Source organism: Oncorhynchus mykiss, chromosome 8 (assembly GCF_057628025.1).
Source record: "Oncorhynchus mykiss isolate SJ-2025 chromosome 8, ASM5762802v1, whole genome shotgun sequence".
NCBI classification, from domain to species: Eukaryota; Metazoa; Chordata; class Actinopteri; order Salmoniformes; family Salmonidae; genus Oncorhynchus; species Oncorhynchus mykiss.
In genome coordinates, this window is record NC_143029.1 from 54308947 (window position 1) to 54331084 (window position 22138).

The following is a 22138-nucleotide window of genomic DNA, read 5'->3' on the forward strand; positions in this document are numbered from 1 at the left end:
ATCAATGGAAACAGGATGGACCTGAGCTCAATTTCCAGCCTCATAGCAAAGGGTCTGAAAACTTACGTAAATAAGGTATTTTTAAAATATTTAATGTGTATTATGGCTCTTTCTGTGGAACTCAATTTGGGATATTATGTGAGGTAGACATGAAAAGCCGGGAATTATCGTGTGCAGCCGGAACTTGGAAGAGGCTTGGTGGTTCCAAACTTCTTCCATTTAAGAGTGATGGAAGCCACTGTGTTCTTGGGTGCCTTCAATGCTGCAGAAATGACTAATCATTTGAATTTACCACAGGTGGACTCCAATCAAGTTGAAGAAACATCTCAAGGATGATCAATGGAAACAGGATGGACCTGAGCTCAATTTCCAGCCTCATAGCAAAGGGTCTGAAAACGTACGTAAATAAGGTATTTTTTAAATATTTAATGGGTATTATGGCTCTTTCTGTGGTACTCAATTTGGGATATTATGTGAGGTAGACATGAGAAGCCGGTAATTATTGTGTGCAGCCGGAACATGGAAGAGGCTTGGTGGTTCCAAACTTCTTCTATTTAAGAGTGATGGAAGCCACTGTGTTCTTGGGTACCTTCAATGCTGCAGAAATGACCAATCATTTGAATTTACCACAGGTGGACTCCAATCAAGTTGAAGAAACATCTCAAGGATGATCAATGGAAACAGGATGGACCTGAGCTCAATTTCCAGCCTCATAGCAAAGGGTCTGAAAATGTATGTAAATAAGGTATTTTTAAAATATTTTTTCATTAATAAAAACTACATGTTATCGCTTTGTCATTATGTGGTATTGTGTGTAGATAGATTTTATTTTATTTCATCCATTTTAGTATAAGGCTGTAACGAAACAAAATGTGGAAAAAAGTAAGGGGTCTGAAAACTTTCCCAATGCACTGTACCTATGCAGGCTAGCTTCTTTTCCTTTGCTAGCCAGCCAACTAAATCTATCACACAATCACATCAAGCAGCTGAAATGACAGAAAACGATCTACATTTTTGTTTGTTTTACCTTGGATTATTTCGCCATTTCTTTGGATATATCCATTACAATGACCCTGATAAATGAATTTGCCTGGCTCAGAGAAGCTGTCAGTCTGGTCACATTCATACAGATCGCATGGTGGAGGTCCCCAAAAAAACGGCAACATTGATCCACAGGTCGGAGAGGTAGACAGCAAGGTTTAGACAAAGCTCAACTGTTTCAAACCAAATGCTAGCCTCTGGGCATTGGGAAATATTGAATATTACAAAATGTTTCGGCCAGGTTTCAAACCGGGGACCTTTCACGTGTGAGGCAAACGTGATAACCACTACACTACGGAAACCAAATTATTGGAAAACTAAGGGTGTGACTGACTTTCGCGTGTGAGGCGAACGTGATAACTAATACACTACTGAAACTAAAGTCTGAATAGCAAATACTGAGAAGTGCAAAGGACCAATCTGTTAAAATGTGTTTCCGCCAGGTCTCGAACCGGGGACCTTTCGCGTGTTAGGCGAACGTGATAACCACTACACTACAGAAACCCAATGAGTGGCGTACTAAGGGTGTGGCTGACTTGGGCTGGGTGGGACATTTATCGCTCTCAGAACCTAATGAAATCAGAAATTACTTAGTCAATTAATTAAACAATAAGGCTTGAGAAGCCGGGAATTATTGTGTGCAGCGGCTCTTGGACGAGGCTTGGTGGTTCAAAACTTCTTCCATTTAAGAGTGATGGAAGCCACTGTGTTCTTGGGTACCTTCAATGCTGCAGAAATGACCAATCATTTGAATTTACCACAGGTGGACTCCAATCAAGTTGAAGAAACATCTCAAGGATGATCAATGGAAACAGGATGGACCTGAGCTCAATTTCCAGTCTCATAGCAAAGGGTCTGAAAATGTATGTAAATAAGGTATTTTTAAAATATTTTTTTCATTAATAAAAACTATATGCTATCGCTTTGTCATTATGTGGTATTGTGTGTAGATAGATTTTATTTTATTTCATCCATTTTAGTATAAGGCTGTAACGTAACAAAATGTGGAAAAAAGTAAGGGGTCTGAAAACTTTCCGAATGCACTGTACCTATGCAGGCTAGCTTCTTTTCCTTTGCTAGCCAGCCAACTAAATCTATCACACAATCACATCAAGCAGCTGAAATGACAGAAAACGATCTACATTTTTGTTTGTTTTACCTTGGATTATATTGCCATTTCTTTGGATATATCCATTACAATGACCCTGATAAATGAATTTGCCTGGCTCAGAGAAGCTGTCAGTCTGGTCACATTCATACAGATCGCATGGTGGAGGTCCCCAAAAAACGGCAACATTGATCCACAGGTCGGAGAGGTAGACAGCAAGGTTTAGAGAAACCTCAACTGTTTCAAACCAAATGCTAGCCTCTGGGCATTGGGAAATATTGAATATTACAAGATGTTTACGCCTGGTTTCGAACCGGGGACCTTTCGCGTGTGAGGCAAACGTGATAACCACTACACTGGTTCAAAACTTCTTCCATTTAAGAGTGATGGAAGCCACTGTGTTCTTGGGTACCTTCAATGCTGCAGAAATGACCAATCATTTGAATTTACCACAGGTGGACTCCAATCAAGTTGAAGAAACATCTCAAGGATGATCAATGGAAACAGGATGGACCTGAGCTCAATTTCCAGCCTCATAGCAAAGGGTCTGAAAACTTACGTAAATAAGGTATTTTTAAAATATTTAATGTGTATTATGGCTCTTTCTGTGGAACTCAATTTGGGATATTATGTGAGGTAGACATGAAAAGCCGGGAATTATCGTGTGCAGCCGGAACTTGGAAGAGGCTTGGTGGTTCCAAACTTCTTCCATTTAAGAGTGATGGAAGCCACTGTGTTCTTGGGTGCCTTCAATGCTGCAGAAATGACTAATCATTTGAATTTACCACAGGTGGACTCCAATCAAGTTGAAGAAACACCTCAAGGATGATCAATGGAAACAGGATGGACCTGAGCTCAATTTCCAGCCTCATAGCAAAGGGTCTGAAAACGTACGTAAATAAGGTATTTTTAAAATATTTAATGGGTATTATGGCTCTTTCTGTGGTACTCAATTTGGGATATTATGTGAGGTAGACATGAGAAGCCGGTAATTATTGTGTGCAGCCGGAACATGGAAGAGGCTTGGTGGTTCCAAACTTCTTCTATTTAAGAGTGATGGAAGCCACTGTGTTCTTGGGTACCTTCAATGCTGCAGAAATGACCAATCATTTGAATTTACCACAGGTGGACTCCAATCAAGTTGAAGAAACATCTCAAGGATGATCAATGGAAACAGGATGGACCTGAGCTCAATTTCCAGCCTCATAGCAAAGGGTCTGAAAATGTATGTAAATAAGGTATTTTTAAAATATTTTTTCATTAATAACAACTACATGTTATCGCTTTGTCATTATGTGGTATTGTGTGTAGATAGATTTTATTTTATTTCATCCATTTTAGTATAAGGCTGTAACGAAACAAAATGTGGAAAAAAGTAAGGGGTCTGAAAACTTTCCCAATGCACTGTACCTATGCAGGCTAGCTTCTTTTCCTTTGCTAGCCAGCCAACTAAATCTATCACACAATCACATCAAGCAGCTGAAATGACAGAAAACGATCTACATTTTTGTTTGTTTTACCTTGGATTATATTGCCATTTCTTTGGATATATCCATTACAATGACCCTGATAAATGAATTTGCCTGGCTCAGAGAAGCTGTCAGTCTGGTCACATTCATACAGATCGCATGGTGGAGGTCCCCAAAAAAACGGCAACATTGATCCACAGGTCGGAGAGGTAGACAGCAAGGTTTAGACAAAGCTCAACTGTTTCAAACCAAATGCTAGCCTCTGGGCATTGGGAAATATTGAATATTACAAAATGTTTCGGCCAGGTTTCAAACCGGGGACCTTTCACGTGTGAGGCAAACGTGATAACCACTACACTACGGAAACCAAATTATTGGAAAACTAAGGGTGTGACTGACTTTCGCGTGTGAGGCGAACGTGATAACTAATACACTACTGAAACTAAAGTCTGAATAGCAAATACTGAGAAGTGCAAAGGACCAATCTGTTAAAATGTGTTTCCGCCAGGTCTCGAACCGGGGACCTTTCGCGTGTTAGGCGAACGTGATAACCACTACACTACAGAAACCCAATGAGTGGCGTACTAAGGGTGTGGCTGACTTGGGCTGGGTGGGACATTTATCGCTCTCAGAACCTAATGAAATCAGAAATTACTTAGTCAATTAATTAAACAATAAGGCTTGAGAAGCCGGGAATTATTGTGTGCAGCGGCTCTTGGACGAGGCTTGGTGGTTCAAAACTTCTTCCATTTAAGAGTGATGGAAGCCACTGTGTTCTTGGGTACCTTCAATGCTGCAGAAATGACCAATCATTTGAATTTACCACAGGTGGACTCCAATCAAGTTGAAGAAACATCTCAAGGATGATCAATGGAAACAGGATGGACCTGAGCTCAATTTCCAGTCTCATAGCAAAGGGTCTGAAAATGTATGTAAATAAGGTATTTTTAAAATATTTTTTTCATTAATAAAAACTATATGCTATCGCTTTGTCATTATGTGGTATTGTGTGTAGATAGATTTTATTTTATTTCATCCATTTTAGTATAAGGCTGTAACGTAACAAAATGTGGAAAAAAGTAAGGGGTCTGAAAACTTTCCGAATGCACTGTACCTATGCAGGCTAGCTTCTTTTCCTTTGCTAGCCAGCCAACTAAATCTATCACACAATCACATCAAGCAGCTGAAATGACAGAAAACGATCTACATTTTTGTTTGTTTTACCTTGGATTATATTGCCATTTCTTTGGATATATCCATTACAATGACCCTGATAAATGAATTTGCCTGGCTCAGAGAAGCTGTCAGTCTGGTCACATTCATACAGATCGCATGGTGGAGGTCCCCAAAAAACGGCAACATTGATCCACAGGTCGGAGAGGTAGACAGCAAGGTTTAGACAAACCTCAACTGTTTCAAACCAAATGCTAGCCTCTGGGCATTGGGAAATATTGAATATTACAAGATGTTTACGCCCGGTTTCAAACCGGGGACCTTTCGCGTGTGAGGCAAACGTGATAACCACTACACTGGTTCAAAACTTCTTCCATTTAAGAGTGATGGAAGCCACTGTGTTCTTGGGTACCTTCAATGCTGCAGAAATGACCAATCATTTGAATTTACCACAGGTGGACTCCAATCAAGTTGAAGAAACGTCTCAAGGATGATCAATGGAAACAGGATGGACCTGAGCTCAATTTCCAGCCTCATAGCAAAGGGTCTGAAAACGTACGTAAATAAGGTATTTTTAAAATATTTAATGGGTATTATGGCTCTTTCTGTGGTACTCAATTTGGGATATTATGTGAGGTAGACATGAGAAGCCGGGAATTATCGTGTGCAGCTGGAACTTGGAAGAGGCTTGGTGGTTCCAAACTTCTTCTATTTAAGAGTGATGGAAGCCACTGTGTTCTTGGGTACCTTCAATGCTGCAGAAATGACCAATCATTTGAATTTACCACAGGTGGACTCCAATCAAGTTGAAGAAACGTCTCAAGGATGATCAATGGAAACAGGATGGACCTGAGCTCAATTTCCAGCCTCATAGCAAAGGGTCTGAAAATGTATGTAAATAAGGTATTTTTAAAATATTTTTTTCATTAATAAAATCTATGTGTTATCGCTTTGTCATTATGTGGTATTGTGTGTAGATAGATTTTATTTTATTTCATCCATTTTAGTATAAGGCTGTAACGTAACAAAATGTGGAAAAAAGTAAGGGGTCTGAAAACTTTCCGAATGCACTGTACCTATGCAGGCTAGCTTCTTTTCCTTTGCTAGCCAGCCAACTAAATCTATCACACAATCACATCAAGCAGCTGAAATGACAGAAAACGATCTACATTTTTGTTTGTTTTACCTTGGATTATATTGCCATTTCTTTGGATATATCCATTACAATGACCCTGATAAATGAATTTGCCTGGCTCAGAGAAGCTGTCAGTCTGGTCACATTCATACAGATCGCATGGTGGAGGTCCCCAAAAAAACGGCAACATTGATCCACAGGTCGGAGAGGTAGACAGCAAGGTTTAAACAAACCTCAACTGTTTCAAACCAAATGCTAGCCTCTGGGCATTGGGAAATACTGAATATTACCAAATGTTTCCGCCCGGTTTCGAACCGGGGACCTTTCGCGTGTGAGGCGAACATGATAACCACTACACTACGGAAACCAAATGATTGGAAAACTAAGGGTGTGACTGACTTTGTGAGGCGAACGTGATAACCAATACACTACTGAAACTAAAGTCTGAATAGCAAATACTGAGAAGTGCGAAGGACCAATCTGTTAAAATGTGTTTCCGCCCGGTCTCGAACCGGGGACCTTTCGCGTGTTAGCCGAACGTGATAACCAGTACACTACGGAAACCCAATGAGTAGAATACTACGGGTGTGGCTGACTTTGGCTGGGTGGGACATTTATCGCTCTCAGAACCTAATGAAATCAGAAATTACTTAGTCAATTAATTAAACAATAAGGCTTGAGAAGCCGGGAATTATCGTGTGCAGCGGCTCTTGGAAGAGGCTTGGTGGTTCAAAACTTCTTCCATTTAAGAGTGATGGAAGCCACTGTGTTCTTGGGTACCTTCAATGCTGCAGAAATGACCAATCATTTGAATTTACCACAGGTGGACTCCAATCAAGTTGAAGAAACATCTCAAGGATGATCAATGGAAACAGGATGGACCTGAGCTCAATTTCCAGTCTCATAGCAAAGGGTCTGAAAATGTATGTAAATAAGGTATTTTTAAAATATTTTTTTCATTAATAAAAACTATATGCTATCGCTTTGTCATTATGTGGTATTGTGTGTAGATAGATTTTATTTTATTTCATCCATTTTAGTATAAGGCTGTAACGTAACAAAATGTGGAAAAAAGTAAGGGGTCTGAAAACTTTCCGAATGCACTGTACCTATGCAGGCTAGCTTCTTTTCCTTTGCTAGCCAGCCAACTAAATCTATCACACAATCACATCAAGCAGCTGAAATGACAGAAAACGATCTACATTTTTGTTTGTTTTACCTTGGATTATATTGCCATTTCTTTGGATATATCCATTACAATGACCCTGATAAATGAATTTGCCTGGCTCAGAGAAGCTGTCAGTCTGGTCACATTCATACAGATCGCATGGTGGAGGTCCCCAAAAAAACGGCAACATTGATCCACAGGTCGGAGAGGTAGACAGCAAGGTTTAGACAAACCTCAACTGTTTCAAACCAAATGCTAGCCTCTGGGCATTGGGAAATATTGAATATTACCAAATGTTTCCGCCCGGTTTCGAACCGGGGACCTTTCGCGTGTTAGGCGAACGTGATAACCACTACACTACGGAAACCCAATGAGTGGAGTACTAAGGGTGTGGCTGACTTTGGCTGGGTGGGACATTTATCGCTCTCAGAACCTAATGAAATCAGAAATTACTTAGTCAATTAATTAAACTATAAGGCTTGAGAAGCCGGGAATTATTGTGTGCAGCGGCTCTTGGAAGAGGCTTGGTGGTTCAAAACTTCTTCCATTTAAGAGTGATGGAAGCCACTGTGTTCTTGGGTACCTTCAATGCTGCAGAAATGACCAATCATTTGAATTTACCACAGGTGGACTCCAATCAAGTTGAAGAAACATCTCAAGGATGATCAATGGAAACAGGATGGAACCGAGCTCAATTTCCAGACTCATAGCAAAGGGTCTGAAAACGTACGTAAATAAGGTATTTTTAAAATATTTAATGGGTATTATGGCTCTTTCTGTGGTACTCAATTTGGGATATTATGTGAGGTAGACATGAGAAGCCGGGAATTATCGTGTGCAGCTTGAACTTGGAAGAGGCTTGGTGGTTCCAAACTTCTTCTATTTAAGAGTGATGGAAGCCACTGTGTTCTTGGGTACCTTCAATGCTGCAGAAATGACCAATCATTTGAATTTAACACAGGTGGACTCCAATCAAGTTGAAGAAACATCTCAAGGATGATCAATGGAAACAGGATGGACCTGAGCTCAATTTCCAGCCTCATAGCAAAGGGTCTGAAAATGTATGTAAATAAGGTATTTTTAAAATATTTTTTTCATTAATAAAAACTATATGTTATCGCTTTGTCATTATGTGGTATTGTGTGTAGATAGATTTTATTTTATTTCATCCATTTTAGAATAAGGCTGTAACGTAACAAAATGTGGAAAAAAGTAAGGGGTCTGAAAACTTTCCGAATGCACTGTACTATGCAGGCTAGCTTCTTTTCCTTTGCTAGCCAGCCAACTAAATATATCACACAATCACATCAAGCAGCTGAAATGACAGAAAACGATCTACATTTTTGTTTGTTTTACCTTGGATTATATTGCCATTTCTTTGGATATATCCATTACAATGACCCTGATAAATGAATTTGCCTGGCTCAGAGAAGCTGTCAGTCTGGTCACATTCATACAGATCGCATGGTGGAGGTCCCCAAAAAAACGGCAACATTGATCCACAGGTCGGAGAGGTAGACAGCAAGGTTTAGACAAACCTCAACTGTTTCAAACCAAATGCTAGCCTCTGGGCATTGGGAAATATTGAATATTACAAAATGTTTCCGCCCGGTTTCGAACCGGGGACCTTTCGCGTGTGAGGCGAACGTGATAACCACTACACTACGGAAACCGAATGATTGGAAAACTAAGGGTGTGACTGACTTTCGCGTGTGAGGCGAACGTGATAACCAATACACTACTGAAACTAAAGTCTGAATAGCAAATACTGAGAAGTGCGAAGGACCAATTTGTTAAAATGTGTTTCCGCCCGGTCTCGAACCGGAGACCTTGCGAACGTGATAACATCTACACTACGGAAACCCAATGAGTGAAATACTAAGGGTGTGGCTGACTTTGGCTGGGTGGGACATTTATCGCTCTCAGAACCTAATGAAATCAGAAATTACTTAGTCAATTAATTAAACAATAAGGCTTGAGAAGCCGGGAATTATTGTGTGCAGCGGCTCTTGGAAGAGGCTTGGTGGTTCAAAACTTCTTCTATTTAAGAGTGATGGAAGCCACTGTGTTCTTGGGTACCTTCAATGCTGCAGAAATGACCAATCATTTGAATTTACCACAGGTGGACTCCAATCAAGTTGAAGAAACATCTCAAGGATGATCAATGGAAACAGGATGGACCTGAGCTCAATTTCCAGCCTCATAGCAAAGGGTCTGAAAACGTACGTAAATAAGGTATTTTTAAAATATTTAATGGGTATTATGGCTCTTTCTGTGGTACTCAATTTGGGATATTATGTGAGGTAGACATGAGAAGCCGGGAATTATCGTGTGCAGCCGGAACTTGAAAGAGGCTTGGTGGTTCCAAACTTCTTCTATTTAAGAGTAATGGAAGCCACTGTGTTCTTGGGTACCTTCAATGCTGCAGAAATGACCAATCATTTGAATTTACCACAGGTGGACTCCAATCAAGTTGAAGAAACATCTCAAGGATGATCAATGGAAACAGGATGGACCTGAGCTCAATTTCCAGCCTCATAGCAAAGGGTCTGAAAATGTATGTAAATAAGGTATTTTTAAAATATTTTTTTCATTAATAAAAACTATATGTTGTCATTATGTGGTATTGTGTGTAGATAGATTTTATTTTATTTCATCCATTTTAGTATAAGGCTGTAACGTAACAAAATGTGGAAAAAAGTAAGGGGTCTGAAAACTTTCCGAATGCACTGTACCTATGCAGGCTAGCTTCTTTTCCTTTGCTAGCCAGCCAACTAAATCTATCACACAATCACATCAAGCAGCTGAAATGACAGAAAACGATCTACATTTTTGTTTGTTTTACCTTGGATTATATTGCCATTTCTTTGGATATATCCATTACAATGACCATGATAAATTCATTTGCCTGGCTCAGAGAAGCTGTCAGTCTGGTCACATTCATACAGATCGCATGGTGGAGGTCCCCAAAAAAACAGCAACATTGATCCACAGGTCGGAGAGGTAGACAGCAAGGTTTAGACAAACCTCAACTGTTTCAAACCAAATGCTAGCCTCTGGGCATTGGGAAATATAGAATATTACAAGATGTTTCTGCCCGGTTTCGAACCGGGGACCTTCCACGTGTTAGGCGAACATGATAACCACTACACTACCGGAACCCAATGAGTGGAATACTAAGGGTGTGGCTGACTTTGGCTGGGTGGGACATTTATCGCTCTCAGAACCTAATGAAATCAGAAATTACTTAGTCAATTAATTAAACAATAAGGCTTGAGATGCCGGGAATTATTGTGTGCAGCGGCTCTTGGAAGAGGCTTGGTGGTTCAAAACTTCTTCCATTTAAGAGTGATGGAAGCCACTGTGTTCTTGGGTACCTTCAATGCTGCAGAAATGACCAATCATTTGAATTTACTACAGGTGGACTCCAATCAAGTTGAAGAAACATCTCAAGGATGATCAATGGAAACAGGATGGACCTGAGCTCAATTTCTAGCCTCACAGCAAAGGGTCTGAAAACGTACGTGAAAAAGGTATTTTAAAAATATTTAATGGGTATTATGGCTCTTTCTGTGGTACTCAATTTGGGATATTATTCATACAGATCGCATGGTGGAGGTCCCCAAAAAAACGGCAACATTGATCCACAGGTCGGAGAGGTAGACAGCAAGGTTTAGACAAACCTCAACTGTTTCAAACCAAATGCTAGCCTCTGGGCTTTGGGAAATATTGAATATTACAAAATGTTTCCGCCCGGTTTTGAACCGGGGACCTTTCGCATGTGAGGCGAATTTGATAACCAATACACTACTGAAACTCAAGTCTGAATAGCAAATACTGAAAAGTGCGAAGGACCAATTTGTTAAATTGTGTTTCAGCCCGGTCTCAAACCGGGGACCTTTCGCGTGTTAGGCGAACGTGATAACCAATACACTACGGAAACCCAGTGAGTGGAATACTAAGGGTGTGGCTGACTTTGGCTGGGTGGGACATTTATCGCTCTCAGAACCTAATGAAATCAGAAATTACTTAGTCAATTAATTAAACAATAAGGCTTGAGAAGCCAGGAATTATTGTGTGCAGCGGCTCTTGGAAGAGGCTTGGTGGTTCAAAACTTCTTCCATTTAAGAGTGATGGAAGCCACTGTGTTCTTGGGTACCTTCAATGCTGCAGAAATGACCAATCATTTGAATTTACCACAGGTGGACTCCAATCAAGTTGAAGAAACATCTCAAGGATGATCAATGGAAACAGGATGGACCTGAGCTCAATTTCCAGCCTCATAGCAAAGGGTCTGAAAACGTACGTAAATAAGGTATTTTTAAAATATTTAATGGGTATTATGGCTCTTTCTGTGGTACTCAATTTGGGATATTATGTGAGGTAGACATGAGAAGACGGGAATTATCGTGTGCAGCTTGAACTTGGAAGAGGCTTGGTGGTTCAAAACTTCTTCTATTTAAGAGTGATGGAAGCCACTGTGTTCTTGGGTACCTTCAATGCTGCAGAAATGACCAATCATTTGAATTTACCACAGGTGGACTCCAATCAAGTTGAAGAAACATCTCAAGGATGATCAATGGAAACAGGATGGACCTGAGCTCAATTTCCAGCCTCATAGCAAAGGGTCTGAAAACGTACGTAAATAAGGTATTTTTAAAATATTTAATGGGTATTATGGCTCTTTCTGTGGTACTCAATTTGGGATATTATGTGAGGTAGACATGAGAAGCCGGGAATTATCGTGTGCAGCCGGAACTTGGAAGAGGCTTGGTGGTTCCAAACTTCTTCTATTTAAGAATGATGGAAGCCACTGTGTTCTTGGGTACCTTCAATGCTGCAGAAATGACCAATCATTTGAATTTACCACAGGTGGACTCCAATCAAGTTGAAGAAACATCTCAAGGATGATCAATGGAAACAGGATGGACCTGAGCTCAATTTCCAGCCTCATAGCAAAGGGTCTGAAAATGTATGTAAATAAGGTATTTTTAAAATATTTTTTTCATTAATAAAAACTATATGTTGTCATTATGTGGTATTGTGTGTAGATAGATTTTATTTTATTTCATCCATTTTAGTATAAGGCTGTAACGTAACAAAATGTGGAAAAAAGTAAGGGGTCTGAAAACTTTCCGAATGCACTGTACCTATGCAGGCTAGCTTCTTTTCCTTTGCTAGCCAGCCAACTAAATCTATCACACAATCACATCAAGCAGCTGAAATGACAGAAAACGATCTACATTTTTGTTTGTTTTACCTTGGATTATATTGCCATTTCTTTGGATATATCCATTACAATGACCATGATAAATGAATTTGCCTGGCTCAGAGAAGCTGTCAGTCTGGTCACATTCATACAGATCGCATGGTGGAGGTCCCCAAAAAAACAGCAACATTGATCCACAGGTCGGAGAGGTAGACAGCAAGGTTTAGACAAACCTCAACTGTTTCAAACCAAATGCTAGCCTCTGGGCATTGGGAAATATTGAATATTACAAGATGTTTCTGCCCGGTTTCGAACCGGGGACCTTCCACGTGTTAGGCGAACATGATAACCACTACACTACCGGAACCCAATGAGTGGAATACTAAGGGTGTGGCTGACTTTGGCTGGGTGGGACATTTATCGCTCTCAGAACCTAATGAAATCAGAAATTACTTAGTCAATTAATTAAACAATAAGGCTTGAGATGCCGGGAATTATTGTGTGCAGCGGCTCTTGGAAGAGGCTTGGTGGTTCAAAACTTCTTCCATTTAAGAGTGATGGAAGCCACTGTGTTCTTGGGTACCTTCAATGCTGCAGAAATGACCAATCATTTGAATTTACCACAGGTGGACTCCAATCAAGTTGAAGAAACATCTCAAGGATGATCAATGGAAACAGGATGGACCTGAGCTCAATTTCCAGCCTCATAGCAAAGGGTCTGAAAACGTACGTAAATAAGGTATTTTTAAAATATTTTTTTCATTAATAAAAACTATATGTTATCGCTTTGTCATTATGTGGTATTGTGTGTAGATAGATTTTATTTTATTTCATCCATTTTAGTATAAGGCTGTAACGTAACAAAATGTGGAAAAAAGTAAGGGGTCTGAAAACTTTCCGAATGCACTGTACCTATGCAGGCTAGCTTCTTTTCCTTTGCTAGCCAGCCAACTAAATCTATCACACAATCACATCAAGCAGCTGAAATGACAGAAAACGATCTACATTTTTGTTTGTTTTACCTTGGATTATATTGCCATTTCTTTGGATATATCCATTACAATGACCATGATAAATGAATTTGCCTGGCTCAGAGAAGCTGTCAGTCTGGTCACATTCATACAGATCGCATGGTGGAGGTCCCCAAAAAAACGGCAACATTGATCCACAGGTCGGAGAGGTAGACAGCAAGGTTTAGACAAACCTCAACTGTTTCAAACCAAATGCTAGCCTCTGGGCATTGGGAAATATTGAATATTACAAGATGTTTCTGCCCGGTTTCGAACCGGGGACCTTCCGCGTGTTAGGCGAACATGATAACCACTACACTACCGGAACCCAATGAGTGGAATACTAAGGGTGTGGCTGACTTTGGCTGGGTGGGACATTTATCGCTCTCAGAACCTAATGAAATCAGAAATTACTTAGTCAATTAATTAAACAATAAGGCTTGAGATGCCGGGAATTATTGTGTGCAGCGGCTCTTGGAAGAGGCTTGGTGGTTCAAAACTTCTTCAATTTAAGAGTGATGGAAGCCACTGTGTTCTTGGGTACCTTCAATGCTGCAGAAATGACCAATCATTTGAATTTACTACAGGTGGACTCCAATCAAGTTGAAGAAACATCTCAAGGATGATCAATGGAAACAGGATGGACCTGAGCTCAATTTCTAGCCTCACAGCAAAGGGTCTGAAAACGTACGTGAAAAAGGTATTTTAAAAATATTTAATGGGTATTATGGCTCTTTCTGTGGTACTCAATTTGGGATATTATGTGAGGTAGACATGAGAAGCCGGGAATTATCGTGTGCAGCCGGAACTTGGAAGAGGCTTGGTGGTTCAAAACTTCTTCCATTTAAGAGTGATGGAAGCCACTGTGTTCTTGGGTACCTTCAATGCTGCAGAAATGACCAATCATTTGAATTTACCACAGGTGGACTCCAATCAAGTTGAAGAAACATCTCAAGGATGATCAATGGAAACAGGATGGACCTGAGCTCAATTTCCAGCCTCATAGCAAAGGGTCTGAAAATGTATGTAAATAAGGTATTTTAAAAATATTTTTTTCATTAATAAAAACTATATGTTGTCATTATGTGGTATTGTGTGTAGATAGATTTTATTTTATTTCATCCATTTTAGTATAAGGCTGTAACGTAACAAAATGTGGAAAAAAGTAAGGGGTCTGAAAACTTTCCGAATGCACTGTACCTATGCAGGCTAGCTTCTTTTCCTTTGCTAGCCAGCCAACTAAATCTATCACACAATCACATCAAGCAGCTGAAATGACAGAAAACGATCTACATTTTTGTTTGTTTTACCTTGGATTATATTGCCATTTCTTTGGATATATCCATTACAATGACCCTGATAAATGAATTTGCCTGGCTCAGAGATGCTGTCAGTCTGGTCACATTCATACAGATCGCATGGTGGAGGTCCCCAAAAAAACGGCAACATTGATCCACAGGTCGGAGAGGTAGACAGCAAGGTTTAGACAAACCTCAACTGTTTCAAACCAAATGCTAGCCTCTGGGCTTTGGGAAATATTGAATATTACAAAATGTTTCCGCCCGGTTTTGAACCGGGGACCTTTCGCGTGTGAGGCGAATTTGATAACCAATACACTACTGAAACTCAAGTCTGAATAGCAAATACTGAAAAGTGCGAAGGACCAATTTGTTAAATTGTGTTTCAGCCCGGTCTCAAACCGGGGACCTTTCGCGTGTTAGGCGAACGTGATAACCACTACACTACGGAAACCCAGTGAGTGGAATACTAAGGGTGTGGCTGACTTTGGCTGGGTGGGACATTTATCGCTCTCAGAACCTAATGAAATCAGAAATTACTTAGTCAATTAATTAAACAATAAGGCTTGAGAAGCCGGGAATTATTGTGTGCAGCGGCTCTTGGAAGAGTGGTGGTTCAAAACTTCTTCCATTTAAGAGTGATGGAAGCCACTGTGTTCTTGGGTACCTTCAATGCTGCAGAAATGACCAATCATTTGAATTTACCACAGGTGGACTCCAATCAAGTTGAAGAAACATCTCAAGGATGATCAATGGAAACAGGATGGACCTGAGCTCAATTTCCAGCCTCATAGCAAAGGGTCTGAAAACGTACGTAAATAAGGTATTTTTAAAATATTTTTTTCATTAATAAAAACTATATGTTATCGCTTTGTCATTATGTGGTATTGTGTGTAGATAGATTTTATTTTATTTCATCCATTTTAGTATAAGGCTGTAACGTAACAAAATGTGGAAAAAAGTAAGGGGTCTGAAAACTTTCCGAATGCACTGTACCTAGCTTCTTTTCCTTTGCTAGCCAGCCAACTAAATCTATCACTCAATCACATCAAGCAGCTGAAATGACAGAAAACGATCTACATTTTTGTTTGTTTTACCTTGGATTATATTGCCATTTCTTTGGATATATCCATTACAATGACCCTGATAAATGAATTTGCCTGGCTCAGAGAAGCTGTCAGTCTGGTCACATTCATACAGATCGCATGGTGGAGGTCCCAAAAAAAACGGCAACATTGATCCACAGGTCGGAGAGGTAGACAGCAAGGTTTAGACAAACCTCAACAGTTTCAAACCAAATGCTAGCCTCTGGGCATTGGGAAATATTGAATATTACAAAATGTTTCCGCCCGGTTTCGAACCGGGGACCTTTCGCGTGTGAGGCGAAGGTGATAACCACTACACTACGGAAACCGAATGATTGGAAAGCTAAGGGTGTGACTGACTTTCGCGTGTGAGGCGAACGTGATAACCAACATACTACTGAAACTAAAGTCTGAATAGCAAATACTGAGAAGTGCGAAGGACCAATTTGTTAAAATGTGTTTCCGCCCAGTCTCGAACGGGGGACCTTTCACTTGTTAGGCGAACGTGATAACCACTACACTACAGAAACCCAATGAGTGGAATAGTAAGGGTGTGGCTGACTTTGGCTGGGTGGGACATTTATCGCTCTCAGAACCTAATGAAATCAGAAATGACTTAGTCAATTAATTAAACAATAAGGCTTGAGAAGCCGGGAATTATTGTGTGCAGCGGCTCTTGGAAGAGTGGTGGTTCAAAACTTCTTCCATTTAAGAGTGATGGAAGCCACTGTGTTCTTGGGTACCTTCAATGCTGCAGAAATGACCAATCATTTGAATTTACCACAGGTGGACTCCAATCAAGTTGAAGAAACATCTCAAGGATGATCAATGGAAACAGGATGGACCTGAGCTCAATTTCCAGCCTCATAGCAAAGGGTCTGAAAATGTATGTAAATAAGGTATTTTTAAAAAAAAAATTTCATTAATAAAAACTATATGTTATCGCTTTGTCATTATGTGGTATTGTGTGTAGATAGATTTTATTTTATTTCATCCATTTTAGTATAAGGCTGTAACGTAACAAAATGTGGAAAAAAGTAAGGGGTCTGAAAACTTTCCGAATGCACTGTACCTAGCTTCTTTTCCTTTGCTAGCCAGCCAACTAAATCTATCACTCAATCACATCAAGCAGCTGAAATGACAGAAAACGATCTACATTTTTGTTTGTTTTACCTTGGATTATATTGCCATTTCTTTGGATATATCCATTACAATGACCCTGATAAATGAATTTGCCTGGCTCAGAGAAGCTGTCAGTCTGGTCACATTCATACAGATCGCATGGTGGAGGTCCCCAAAAAAACGGCAACATTGATCCACAGGTCGGAGAGGTAGACAGCAAGGTTTAGACAAACCTCAACTGTTTCAAACCAAATGCTAGCCTCTGGGCATTGGGAAATATTGAATATTACAAAATGTTTCCGCCCGGTTTCGAACCGGGGACCTTTCGCGTGTGAGGCAAACGTGATAACCACTACACTACGGAAACCGAATGATTGGAAAACTAAGGGTGTGACTGACTTTCGCGTGTGAGGCGAACGTGATAACCAACATACTACTGAAACTAAAGTCTGAATAGCAAATACTGAGAAGTGCGAAGGACCAATTTGTTAAAATGTGTTTCCGCCCGGTCACGAACCGGGGACCTTTCGCGTGTTAGGCGAACGTGATAACCACTACACTACGGAAACCCATTGAGCGGAGTACTAAGGGTGTGGCTGACTTTGGCTGGGTGGGACATTTATCGCTCTCAGAACCTAATGAAATCAGAAATTACTTAGTCAATTAATTAAACAATAAGGCTTGAGAAGCCGGGAATTATTGTTTGCAGCGGCTCTTGGAAGAGGCTTGGTGGTTCAAAACTTCTTCCATTTAAGAGTGATGGAAGCCACTGTGTTCTTGGGTACCTTCAATGCTGCAGAAATGACCAATCATTTGAATTTACCACAGGTGGACTCCAATCAAGTTGAAGAAACATCTCAAGGATGATCAATGGAAACAGGATGGACCTGAGCTCAATTTCCAGCCTCATAGCAAAGGGTCTGAAAACGTACGTAAATAAGGTATTTTTAAAATATTTAATGGGTATTATGGCTCTTTCTGTGGTACTCAATTTGGGATATTATGTGAGGTAGACATGAGAAGCCGGGAATTATCGTGTGCAGCCGGAACTTGGAAGAGGCTTGGTGGTTCCAAACTTCTTCTATTTAAGAGTGATGGAAGCCACTGTGTTCTTGGGTACCTTCAATGCTGCAGAAATGACCAATCATTTGAATTTACCACAGGTGGACTCCAATCAAGTTGAAGAAACATCTCAAGGATGATCAATGGAAACAGGATGGACCTGAGCTCAATTTCCAGCCTCATAGCAAAGGGTCTGAAAATGAATGTAAATAAGGTATTTTTAAAATATTTTTTTCATTAATAAAAACTATATGTTATCGCTTTGTCATTATGTGGTATTGTGTGTAGATAGATTTTATTTTATTTCATCCATTTTAGTATAAGGCTGTAACGAAACAAAATGTGGAAAAAAGTAAGGGGTCTGAAAACGTTCCCAATGCACTGTACCTATGCAGGCTAGCTTCTTTTCCTTTGCTAGCCAGCCAACTAAATCTATCACACAATCACATCAAGCAGCTGAAATGACAGAAAACGATCTACATTTTTGTTTGTTTTACCTTGGATTATATTGCCATTTCTTTGGATATATCCATTACAATGACCCTGATAAATGAATTTGCCTGGCTCAGAGAAGCTGTCAGTCTGGTCACATTCATACAGATCGCATGGTGGAGGTCCCCAAAAAAACGGCAACATTGATCCACAGGTTGGAGAGGTAGACAGCAAGGTTTAGACAAACCTCAACTGTTTCAAACCAAATGCTAGCCTCTGGGCATTGGGAAATATTGAATATGACAAAATGTTTCCGCTCGGTTTCGAACCGGGGACCTTTCGCGTGTGAGGCGAACGTGATAACCACTACACTACGGAAACCGAATGATTGGAAAACTAAGGGTGTGACTGACTTTCGCGTGTGAGGCGAACGTGATAACCAATACACTACTGAAACTAAAGTCTGAATAGCAAATACTGAGAAGTGCGAAGGACCAATTTGTTAAAATGTGTTTCCGCCCGGTCTCGAACCGGGGACCTTTCGCGTGTTAGGCGAACGTGATAACCACTACACTACGGAAACCCAATGAGTGGAATACTAAGGGTGTGGCTGACTTTGGCTGGGTGGGACATTTATCGCTCTCAGAACCTAATGAAATCAGAAATTACTTAGTCAATTAATTAAACAATAAGGCTTGAGAAGCCGGGAATTATTGTGTGCAGCGGCTCTTGGAAGAGGCTTGGTGGTTCAAAACTTCTTCTATTTAAGAGTGATGGAAGCCACTGTGTTCTTGGGTACCTTCAATGCTGCAGAAATGACCAATCATTTGAATTTACCACAGGTGTCCACAATCAAGTTGAAGAAACATCTCAAGGATGATCAATGGAAACAGGATGGACCTGAGCTCAATTTCCAGCCTCATAGCAAAGGGTCTGAAAACGTACGTAAATAAGGTATTTTTAAAATATTTAATGGGTATTATGGCTCTTTCTGTGGTACTCAATTTGGGATATTATGTGAGGTAGACATGAGAAGCCGGGAATTATCGTGTGCAGCCGGAACTTGGAAGAGGCTTGGTGGTTCCAAACTTCTTCTATTTAAGAGTGATGGAAGCCACTGTGTTCTTGGGTACCTTCAATGCTGCAGAAATGACCAATCATTTGAATTTACCACAGGTGGACTCCAATCAAGTTGAAGAAACATCTCAAGGATGATCAATGGAAACAGGATGGACCTGAGCTCAATTTCCAGCCTCATAGCAAAGGGTCTGAAAACTTACGTAAATAAGGTATTTTTAAAATATTTAATGGGTATTATGGCTCTTTCTGTGGTACTCATTTTGGGATATTATGTGAGGTAGACATGAGAAGCCGGGAATTATCGTGTGCAGCCGGAACTTGGAAGAGGCTTGGTGGTTCCAAACTTCTTCTATTTAAGAGTGATGGAAGCCACTGTGTTCTTGGGTACCTTCAATGCTGCAGAAATGACCAATCATTTGAATTTACCACAGGTGGACTCCAATCAAGTTGAAGAAACATCTCAAGGATGATCAATGGAAACAGGATGGACCTGAGCTCAATTTCCAGCCTCATAGCAAAGGGTCTGAAAATGTATGTAAATAAGGTATTTTTAAAATATTTTTTTCATTAATAAAAACTATATGTTATCGCTTTGTCATTATGTGGTTTTGTGTGTAGATAGATTTTATTTTATTTCATCCATTTTAGAATAAGGCTGTAACGTAACAAAATGTGGAAAAAAGTAAGGGGTCTGAAAACTTTCCGAATGCACTGTACCTATGCAGGCTAGCTTCTTTTCCTTTGCTAGCCAGCCAACTAAATCTATCACACAATCACATCAAGCAGCTGAAATGACAGAAAACTATCTACATTTTTGTTTGTTTTACCTTGGATTATATTGCCATTTCTTTGGATATATCCATTACAATGACCCTGATAAATGAATTTGCCTGGCTCAGAGAAGCTGTCAGTCTGGTCACATTCATACAGATCGCATGGTGGAGGTCCCCAAAAAAACGGCAACATTGATCCACAGGTCGGAGAGGTAGACAGCAAGGTTTAGACAAACCTCAACTGTTTCAAACCAAATGCTAGCCTCTGGGCATTGGGAAATATTGAATATTACAAAATGTTTCCGCCCCGGTTTCGAACCGGGGACCTTTCGCGTGTGAGGCGAACGTGATAACCACTACACTACGGAAACCAAATTATTGGAAAACTAAGGGTGTGACTGACTTTCGCGTGTGAGGCGAACGTGATAACCAATACACTACTGAAACTAAAGTCTGAATAGCAAATACTGAGAAGTGCGAAGGACCAATTTGTTAAAATGTGTTTCCGCCCGGTCTCGAACCGGGGACATTTCGCGTGTTAGGCGAACGTGATAACCACTAAACTACGGAAACCCAATGAGTGGAGTACTAAGGGTGTGGCTGACTTTGGCTGGGTGGGACATTTATCGCTCTCAGAACCTAATGAAATCAGAAATTACTTAGTCAATTAATTAAACAATAAGGCTTGAGAAGCCGGGAATTATTGTGTGCAGCGGCTCTTGGAAGAGGCTTGGTGGTTCAAAACTTCTTCCATTTAAGAGTGATGGAAGCCACTGTGTTCTTGGGTACCTTCAATGCTGCAGAAATGACCAATCATTTGAATTTACCACAGGTGGACTCCAATCAAGTTGAAGAAACATCTCAAGGATGATCAATGGAAACAGGATGGACCTGAGCTCAATTTCCAGCCTCATAGCAAAGGGTCTGAAAATGTACGTAAATAAGGTATTTTTAAAATATTTAATGGGTATTATGGCTCTTTCTGTGGTACTCAATTTGGGATATTATGTGAGGTAGACATGAGAAGCCGGGAATTATCGTGTGCAGCCGGAACTTGGAAGAGGCTTGGTGGTTCCAAACTTCTTCTATTTAAGAGTGATGGAAGCCACTGTGTTCTTGGGTACCTTCAATGCTGCAGAAATGACCAATCATTTGAATTTAACACAGGTGGACTCCAATCAAGTTGAAGAAACATCTCAAGGATGATCAATGGAAACAGGATGGACCTGAGCTCAATTTCCAGCCTCATAGCAAAGGGTCTGAAAATGTATGTAAATAAGGTATTTTTAAAATATTTTTTTCATTAATAAAAACTATATGTTATCGCTTTGTCATTATGTGGTTTTGTGTGTAGATAGATTTTATTTTATTTCATCCATTTTAGAATAAGGCTGTAACGTAACAAAATGTGGAAAAAAGTAAGGGGTCTGAAAACTTTCCGAATGCACTGTACCTATGCAGGCTAGCTTCTTTTCCTTTGCTAGCCAGCCAACTAAATCTATCACACAATCACATCAAGCAGCTGAAATGACAGAAAACTATCTACATTTTTGTTTGTTTTACCTTGGATTATATTGCCATTTCTTTGGATATATCCATTACAATGACCCTGATAAATGAATTTGCCTGGCTCAGAGAAGCTGTCAGTCTGGTCACATTCATACAGATCGCATGGTGGAGGTCCCCAAAAAAACGGCAACATTGATCCACAGGTCGGAGAGGTAGACAGCAAGGTTTAGACAAACCTCAACTGTTTCAAACCAAATGCTAGCCTCTGGGCATTGGGAAATATTGAATATTACAAAATGTTTCCGCCCCGGTTTCGAACCGGGGACCTTTCGCGTGTGAGGCGAACGTGATAACCACTACACTACGGAAACCAAATTATTGGAAAACTAAGGGTGTGACTGACTTTCGCGTGTGAGGCGAACGTGATAACCAATACACTACTGAAACTAAAGTCTGAATAGCAA

General features: G+C 40.2%; 4 non-coding genes across 4 annotated transcripts; all 4 read right to left on the reverse strand.

Moving 5' to 3' along the window:
• Positions 1-6220: 6220 nt before the first annotated feature.
• trnav-cac (transfer RNA valine (anticodon CAC)) lies at positions 6221-6293 on the reverse strand. Its single transcript has one exon. It is a non-coding gene; the product is annotated as a tRNA-Val (tRNA).
• A 1095-nt stretch (positions 6294-7388) lies between these two features.
• trnav-aac (transfer RNA valine (anticodon AAC)) lies at positions 7389-7461 on the reverse strand. Its single transcript has one exon. It is a non-coding gene; the product is annotated as a tRNA-Val (tRNA).
• Positions 7462-8693: 1232 nt separating this feature from the next.
• trnav-cac (transfer RNA valine (anticodon CAC)) lies at positions 8694-8766 on the reverse strand. Its single transcript has one exon. It is a non-coding gene; the product is annotated as a tRNA-Val (tRNA).
• Positions 8767-18822: 10056 nt separating this feature from the next.
• trnav-aac (transfer RNA valine (anticodon AAC)) lies at positions 18823-18895 on the reverse strand. The gene has a single exon. It is a non-coding gene; the product is annotated as a tRNA-Val (tRNA).
• Between the last annotated feature and the right edge of the window lie 3243 nt (positions 18896-22138).